At 51.0% G+C, this 9098-nt stretch overlaps 1 long non-coding RNA gene across 1 annotated transcript; it reads left to right on the forward strand.

Moving 5' to 3' along the window:
• The first annotated feature begins 652 nt into the window (after positions 1-652).
• On the forward strand, positions 653-8303 carry LOC138689869 (uncharacterized). The gene is made up of 4 exons (XR_011328683.1): positions 653-951; positions 1086-2266; positions 7105-7238; positions 8024-8303. It is a non-coding gene; the product is annotated as an uncharacterized lncRNA (long non-coding RNA).
• Positions 8304-9098: the final 795 nt, after the last annotated feature.

Here is a 9098-nt window from a genome sequence, read left to right on the forward strand (position 1 = left end):
CAACCAAAACGCTTTACGGCTGCTCGGCAACGGCGAATGCGGCCTTGCCCGTTTACCGCGCGCCCCCTGTTGCCTGGCAACCAAAGCGCGACATGACGCCTCCGCAATCGCGCATGCGCGGCGGCGCGGTTTACGGCCTCCTCCTGTTGCCTAGCAACCAAAACGTGTTACGGCAGCTCGGCAACCGCGCATGTGCATTGGTGCGTTTACGACACTGGCCACTGTTGCCCGGCAACCAAAGTGTGACGCGGCGCCTCGGCAACCGCGCATGCGCGGCGGCGCGGTTTACGGCGCTGCTGCTGTCGCCTGGCAACCAAAACGCGGCCCTGGTGTTCGGGAGCTGCGCATGCGCGGTGGCGCCTTTTGCCGCACTCCTGCTGTTGCCTAGCAACCAAAACGCCGTACAGCCGCTCCGAGCCGCGCATGCGCGGTGGCGGCGCGTTTCGCCAGCGCTCTCTTCCGCCACCTATTGAACAGACTTCGGTACTGCAGCTGGGGTGCCGCCCATGCGCGCTGGCGCCTTGTGCCAAGCGCTCGCCGCTGCTACCTCGCGACCAATGTTCGGTACTGCAGCTCGCAGGCTGCGAGTGCGCGGGGCTGCCGCTGTCCTGCATGTGCCGTCCGACGGTAACGGCAGTGCGGCGAAGTGCCGCCGCGCTCGTTGCTTCCTCCCGGTAAGGAAACGCCGCCGGCAAGGAAAGCTTGCACGGGCTGTCTCTGCCTGGCCTCCCTCTCCTCGCGGCGCAGGAGCACAAAGGGACAGGCGGGGCGCTTACCGGCTGCGGGCAGGAGCTGCTGCGGCTGAAGCTGGAGAGGCCGGAGAAAGGTAGAGAAGAAGAAATGGAAGGCTGGCCGGCCAGCAGCTGCCTCCCGCTGCAGGCAAGAGAGAGCCTGCCTCTCCGCGTGTGGAAGGATCCCTCTTCGTAGTCCGCAGCAGGTCAGACCGCTGAGGTGCACCGCAGGGTCCGTATGCGGCACCGATGGTGCGGTACGGCCATGTAGCGTGCGAGCGAGCGAGGCTCCGTGCCTAGGAGGCCTCGTCTTGCAAGACCCATCAGACGCGTGTTCTCCTAAGGGGAGGACAGCCACGCCGCCGGAGTTACAGAAGAGGAGGGGAGCGGGAGAGGAGCAGAAAGAACCGTCTGAACTGGCAAATTCTCCTGGCAGTGCCAAGAACAAGAGCTGTGGTGAGCCCCGGGCCCTCGGGGCCCTGTCTCCCCTCTTCCGCATTCTGGTCCCTCCCTGCCCCTCCCCTGGTCCCCTCTCTTTCCCACACCGCTGCCTTTTTTTTTTTTTTTTTTTCCCCTTTCCTCCCTTGTACCCCTGATACTGAAAAGCTGGTCGAAGAAACTCCCTAAGACTCGTTTTGGAGTTTTAGAAAGCAGGCATTCTTCATTGCAGCACTGGATGCACGGGGGACAGTTGCACCTAGCGTGCATGCCACAGCTTTAGCACAAACAGGTTATATAGAATAACTAATTGCATGTTAATCAGATTAGCATACATATACGTAAAAACGATGGCAACCGATTATCGTAGTACTGCCTACATCCGATCACGCGCAATGAAGGATCCATTTGAGACGAAGGGCTGCTTTTGCAACCAGCGACCCATTTGAAGTTCTTGCTGGCTGTCCTTGAAGTCTTTATTCTTGTCCTTGTTCTCTGATCTTGAAGCTTAACGCAGTTTCAATCACATGTGGTCAGTTTCAGCATTGTTCTCATCTAGCGTACAGGAACATCTAGTCATAAGAGCAAAGAACTGCAAAACTTATGAACAATTACTAGTTAATCACTTGACTACAGTTTTGTAATTATGTCCCCAGCTACCCTTTGTCTACTGTTTCAACCATATTGTTAATATATGATCATTTATCAAATCTCACTTATACAGTTATCTAGCAGCAAACCAGTTTTCATCAGTCTACCTTCTAAAGGATGTGTTGTATTGTGAGCTGACCTGTTTAGCTCAAGTCCTAATTAGGGCACCTGCTAGCCTCTCCCTTTGCTGGAATTCCTCTACTCATTTGGTGTTATTTTTTTAATATGCTGAAATACAATTTGTGATTTTAATTTTTCAGATGTGTTGTCGTAAGGGTGTGGTGATGCTCAGCAGACGCCCCATCCTGTGGGAAGCACCCCCTCCATAGGGCAGGCAGTGTGGATTATCTGGTGTTGGGTCAAGAACCCAGAGTGGAATTGCTGTTGCAGATTATCCCAGATGAGTTTACCTACTGTGGATTACCTGGGTGGAGCCCCTGGTGAAGGTAAACCTCATGCATGCCCCCCCCCAGCCTGTGCATGTTCTTGCGCACGTATCTTACCACCGCAAACTATCCATCTAACCCACCTTCCCTGTGCGTGTTTTCCCATGCCGATTGGTGGGTGCGTCACCCCCTTCCCCCCACCCGCCGTGTATCCCTGAAGTTCCATGTTTTCTTGGTGTCATTTGTGGCTGCCGCCCCCCCCCCCCAAACCGCGGGTGTGTGGCTTCTGCTGACCCTTTCCTGCATGACTGCAGGGGGTGTTGTTGCCCCCCTGCCCTGCCCTGGCCTGTCCTTGTGGGGCATGGCTGCTGCCTGGTCACCCCCATGTATTTCCATGGTTTTTTTGGTGTCTTTTGTGCTTTGGGACTCTTGTAACTCTGTTAAGGGAGTCAGCTGGAGACACGCTCGGGGGGACTCTGAATCATTGGCTATTCACAGTAAATAATTTATTTTGCAACCAGAGATATTTTGGAGATGGAATTCTTAAGGGATCTAATTCTGCTTTTTGATTCATTCCTATCCAGAAGGTAGTTGTGGTAGAAGTAAGGTGGTATGCACAGTCTTGCTAGAAATGAAGCATAACCCCAGAGCGTTTTGGCTTTTTTATAGGAAACTAAAGCACATCAATTTTGATAACATTGTCATTGCATTTAATGAGCTAGTTTCTTACCTAGTTTAGAAGGGCATCTATTGTTTTCTATCTACACCCCAGAAAAATTAAGTTCCATTCCCTACCTGGTCACATTGCTGATGCAATAGGTGTAGCTGTAGTACAGGAGCAAGTAGTGTCATTTCCTGGGGGGGTTACTTTCTCTGTTCAGGGTCTCATTTGCTGTAAATTTAAGGCAGGTGAGAGCAGTGCTGCTGCTCCTCCAGCTGACTTTATAACTGCTGGTGGTTTGCCCTTCCCCTTTCCCAGGTGATTGTGCTAAGGGTGGTGGGCGGAGGCTCGGGCTATTTGAGCCACAGCCTCTGCTGAGGGAGCTCCTTGTGCTCCTGGGTTTCTCTGGTGTTGGTGCTCAGCTCTTGTTTGAGTCCTTTGCAGCTTTTGAGCTGGCTCAGCCCTTTGAGAAGAGGTGTCTGCCTGAGGTAAGAGCTTCAGGACCAGTCAAGGTTCAGCAGCCTGTGTGGTAGAAAGTAACGCTTGTATGCAGCTTTTTTTTCCCCTTTCTTTTTTTCAGGTCAATAATTTTGTTTTGAGTGTTTGGGGGTAGAAAGATGGTTTAATAGTATGCTTTGTTTGTTTGTTTTAATTCTTCATGCATTGTGTTTTCCTGGAATTCCCAGCTTTATTGAAAAAGGAGCCTTGTTTTTTTCACCCGTTCTGCTGTATGCTGTGTAAGTTGCTGATATCTCTCTTAACAGGACCGATGGTGACATTGTTTAGCAGGGGTTAGGGTGAGCATCTTGTATGTATTTGTATATGGAGATTTAGTATTTCTGAAGAAAGCAGAAGGGCAGTGAGGCACAGTGCCGTTCAGGCTCTGGGATGCCTTTCCTCATTGCCCACAGAATGCCACATTGTCCCTAGAATCTTTGCAGCTCGTGGCAGGCCCCTCGCAGATTACAAGCCTTGGGACTTGAGTTTATTTTGTGGGCATGTAGCAGAGCTCAGAGTCTCTGGGAAGCTGTAGGTTAGGAGGTGCCCCCAGAATTTGGGATGTGGCTCAGAAGAGTGGCTCCTGAGGAGTAGCCACTGAAGGGGGTTCAGGGGTGCAGGAGGTGTCAGGAAGCAGTGGGGTTCCTTTCCTGACAGTTGAGGAGAAGAAAAGGGGTTTCTAAAGTTTTGGGACTGCTGGGGAAAGGGAGGAGGGTTCCCCAGCCCTTCTCAGATGAGTTTTGCAGTTGGATTTGGATGTCATAGCATCGTAGAATGGTTTGGGTTGGAAGGGACCATAAAGAGCCTCTAGTTCCAACCCCACCCCCCAGGGACACCTTCCGCGAGACCAGGTTGCTCAAAGCCCCATCTGACCTGGCCTTGAATGCTTCCAGGGAGGGAGCATCCGCAGGTTCTCTCAGCAATGCGTTCCAGTGCCTCGCCACCCCTAGTGAGAAACGTCTTCCTAATGCCTAAACTAAATGTACCCTCTTTAGGACTGAAGCCGTTACCGCCTTGTCCTATTGCTGTACACCCTTGTAAAAAGTCCCTCTGCAGGTTTCTTATAGGCACCCTTTACGTACCGTGAAGTCTGCTCTAAGGTCTCCTGCAAAGCTGCATGCCGGTGAGGGGTCCGAGAAGGTGAGGCGGTCGTCGGCCAGGTCGGTGTTGAATAGCGAAGTATTATGGGGCTGCTCGGTTAATCACTTACCTTCTGTGTTGGAGGCGCTGTGCGGGCTATCTTTGAATTGGGTGAGCGTTTGAGGTGAGCTGTGGATTAGTGAGGAGGAGCGTGGGGCCGATGACTTCTCATGAGCGCCATGCTAACTTGGTGTCTCTTGGTACCTTAGTTACCATGAGTGATGACGGCTGCAGGGTCTGAGTCTGGAATGAGCGGGGAAGCGAACACGGTGGCACTTGTGAGGAGGGGGGAGTTGGGGAAGTAGTTGGCGTTGGCCAGCGGGATGCTTACTCCTTTTTCTGATTTGTTTTCTTGTTGTTGTTGTTTGTTTTTTTCATTGCAGATGTTGAAGAGCAATGTGTCCCCTTGAGGAACATCCCAGTTAGCCCGTGTGGTTTTGTGGAGGATGGATTCGGACCCTGGGCCCTCTGCAAGCTAAGTTGAGGGACCCGGGCTGGGGGGAGGCTGGGAGGAAGGGACACAGCTGGGAATTGCAGGGAGGAGTTTTAAAGTTAGCGCAGGAGAGAGGGCTGTCCCAAAGTAGTCGCCTTTGTGCAGGCAAAGGGAGCGCGTTGCTTTTCAGCACGAGACCTGTGTGTGCCAGGCCGGGCAGTTCCAGCCCGTGTCCGCAGTGGCGTGTAGTTTGTGTAGTCTGTCTTGTGTGCTTAGACCTTCCTTGGGTCTCGATGTCCTCGTTGCGCTTTGCGCCGGAGGAGTGCGGCATGCGCTTCAGGTGCTGTCCCTAGCGTCTCGAATGCCCGTACTCATTGGCCTGGTGCCAATCGGGTGCTTCTTTTCTTGCGCTCGGAGCTCTAAAGCGCGGATCGGTCTCGGCGGGTTCCGGTCAGTCCTCTTTGGCAGCGTTCTTCCAGGCTGCTTTGGCAGCTCTGCTCTCTAGCCGTCCGTTTTCTCGGACTGGGACTTCTTCCCCGCATCCTGACATCCTTAGGTCTCGACGCCAGGCTTCTGGCGCATCTGTCGTCTGGGTTTTGACAGTGCTGTCTTGTAACGGGCCATTCTATTCAACTCCTCTGGGTCTGCCGTAGAGCCTCCTGGCCTGGCGGTTGCGGCCCCGTAGGTCGTCTTGCCCGACGGCGCCTCCCATCCGGGGGTCATTCTTCTTGCCGAGAGTTTTCTCTCTGAATCACCTTGTTGGTAGCGTTCCACGTGGCGACGTTCTGTGCACAGGTGTGTTTGGCTTGGAGCTGTTCTGCCCGGGGATGTAGAGTCAGGGGTAGGTGGAACAGCGATAAGAGTCTATGGGTGAAACGTCGATGTGCCTAGACCATTTAGGTGAGGGTTGTACAGTAATCTCAGTTCGAGTAGCCATCGGCGGGCTGCGTGGACAGCCATGCCGATAGTGTTTTACGGAGACGATTGGAGCTGTGTGGCAGGGGCTGTTGAGGGGCGGTGAAGTGGATTTGACTCTCTTAAGGTGTTAAGTCTTGCATGTGGTGGGCTTGAAGTTTGGCCCTGGGTTTTTTTTGGTGGGGGGGGGGGTTTGGGGTTTTTTGGGGGGGGTTTTTTTGTTGTTTTTTTTTAAATGGCAGGCTGTAGCTGGACTCCAGATGGTCTTTGTAGATGGAATCAAGACCTCTGGAGTTGTGAAGCTCTTGCTCTGCATCCAGGTGACTCGTTCAATATGTTTTTTTTTTTTTTCCAGATGCGGAGGGACAAGATGTATGCTACAGAGCGATGAGGGAAGGCAGCTGAGCGCTGTAAGGAGGTGGGACTGTGAGTGGAGTCGGAAGGAAGATGCGGCCGGTGGCTCTATGAGACTGCTTTGCTTTGCTGTGTTTTGCAGTTTTCTTGCATTGTATTGGTCTGTATTTGCCTTTGTCTTGTGTTGTTTTGTTCTGTATTTGTATTGACTGTCATGTGAGACTGTCTCGCGTTGCATGGCCCTGCATTGTGTTTTGTATTGCAGTGCTCTGCACTTGTATCGACTGCCATGTGAGACTGCCTTGCCTTCTATGGTTCTGTATTGGTTTTGTATTGTTTTGGTCTGTACTTGTATTGACTGTCACCTGAGAGTCTCTTGCATTGGCCCTGTTCTGTTTTGTGTGGTATGGCAGTGCTCTGAGTTGTTTTGTCTTGACCGAGATAAGAGTACTGCCTTGTATGGCATTATATTTGCATGTGAATTACATGGGTCTATGTTTGTCTGTGTGTGTTGTATGGCATTGTAGAGACAGCATAGAAGGTTTAATGACTTTGGGCTCTTTGCATGCAAGGAGTTGAGGGGATCGCAATTGGACTGTGAGCTAGCATAGAGTAAGGTAGTAACTGGGCAATGGTGTTCATATTGTTTATGCGGATGCTTTGTGGCAAGTCTGTAGAAATGGTCAAGGCCTTGAGGTCTGAGTAGCAGCGTGATGGGTCTCGGAGCGATCGGTAACTTTGGGACAGCTCTGTGTTTGCGATGCTCTGTTTTTTCAAGCGCCATGGAGGACACTGACTGTGAGGATGTGTTATTTTGGGAATAGGTGGGAAGCGGTGGAGGACTTCTCTCTCAAGGATGAAGTGTCTATTGAAAAGCTTTGTGTGTTGTATTTGCAGGTGATGACAGGGCACGAGGTGCTTGAAGGAACCTTGCGTTTAGGTGACACGGCTGCTACGGAGGTTGGACTGTGCCATGTGGCACTGTGAAAGCTAAGTATCGGGTTGAAAATGCACGGATGGTGGAGATGATGGTGCGTGTTGAAACATTGGTGTAACGGAAGGGCAGTTTGTGGGGAGGTTGGAAGGAGGTTGGGCTGGGGCCAGGGTTTTTGCAGGCAGGGCGATTTTTGAGGCCCCCAGTGCCGCAGGCACGGGGCGACGGCCTCTCGAGGCCTGTGGGTGGTAGGATGGATGAGTTGAGAGTGAGGACTGGCGTGCATATGATCTGAATGAGTGGTGTGTTGTGAATGTGTCTAACCTTGTAGGGTTATGTGGTTTAGCCTTTTTGGTTTTTTTCCTTTCAGGTTGGATGTAGAGTTGAGATGTTTTTCAGGGAATTAGAAAAAAAAAAACAACCCAACAACTTAGAATAAAAAAACCCCAGCTGGGATATGGGTTGGTTTTTGGTGTGTCCTCCCCTGCCCTGTTCCCCCCCCCAGTCCCAGCTGCTCCATGAGGCAATGTTGATTGCCAATGTTTGGACGGGAGTCCGGCTCGGGCCTGGGTTTTCACAGGCAGGGTGACTTTTTTCAAGGCTCTTGGGAACGGCGTTCCCGTGGAGCGCTGCCCTGGAACGTGGTAATTGCCAGTCAGCACAGGGAAATATGTTGTTCGGTGGATGGTCTTTGGAAAACAGTTGAGGATTTTGCGGGCGAAGGGTGGGGGGAGTTGGACTAGATGGCCAGCATGGAGTAGGCCAGGGTTGTGAAGTGCGTGAGTGTAACTGTATTTTTCTGTGGTGGGTTTGTAAAATATTTGGGTGCTCTTTGTAGTTTGTGATGTAATGATACTTTTCAGTTTTTGTTTTTGTGCCGAGGTGTGGAAGTGGACAGTCTGTCAAGATGAGCGGAGCTCACTCGTTTTCTGCCCGGGAACGGGGATCGTGCAGGTAATGTCACCTCAGGGAGTAAAACTTCTGGATGTGCAGTGACGGATGTAATGGGAGCGAGGAATGTGGAGAAGACCGCTCCGTAGAGAATTGCAGGGACTAATAGTGGCATTTCTTCTGAAGGTAATGCTAAATTTTTGGAGTTAAAATGTATTTGTAAAAATAATGGTTAAAAGAGGAATAAAACTAATAGTGTCAAAAATTTGACCAGTGAGGCCATAAGTCTTTTCTATATATTGTAGAAAAAGTACATTGTAGAATTGGACTGTAACTACTGACCTAGCTGAACGTATGTGGAATCAGTAATAGACCAAATGAAGCAAAAAAAAAAGAAAATGAAAAAAAGACAGGTAATTAGGTCTCCTTGTGAGAATCACAGTAGTAATGGCAATCACCAAGGCAAGTGTAGAGCGAAGCATGCGCGTTTAGTGCCCATAAGTAAACTTAGCTGTTGAAGTAAGGGAAAGTGTCTGTTAGAATTAGGCATCCAAGGGAGAGTTGTAGATACCTCGAGGTAAATGTCGCTGCTGCTGGGTTAATAGAAAGGGTGTGCATTCCTGGCTCTAGTAATTGCCCAACTTAGAAGTTGTCTCTGTAACTACATAACTGTGAAAGGGGCTCGGGCGCGGTGCGGCGCCGAAAGGGGCTCGGTCAATGTGTTACTTTTCTTAAAGGGGCTGAGGTACTGTGTAACTCTGAAATGGGCTTGATTACTGGATAATATGTGTATAATATGTGGGGGGGGTTTATTCTGTATCTCACTGTCCCCATTGTCCTTCCTGTTCTTCTCTTTCTCTGACCCTTTGTGGTGCTCCCTACTCTTTTTATTCATGTCTTCTGTCTCTGTGCAGGGGTCCTAATAGCTCTCTCTCTCCCCCCCCCCCCCCCCCCGTGTTTCTCACAGTCTCTCTCTATCTCTTGTCATTATTCTCATCTGTCGCTCTCTCTTACTTCCTGTCCCATCGTATCATGTTGTATCTGTTCCTCCTGCTTTTTTCTCCAT

This window comes from Haliaeetus albicilla, chromosome 18 (genome assembly GCF_947461875.1).
Source record: "Haliaeetus albicilla chromosome 18, bHalAlb1.1, whole genome shotgun sequence".
NCBI classification, from domain to species: Eukaryota; Metazoa; Chordata; class Aves; order Accipitriformes; family Accipitridae; genus Haliaeetus; species Haliaeetus albicilla.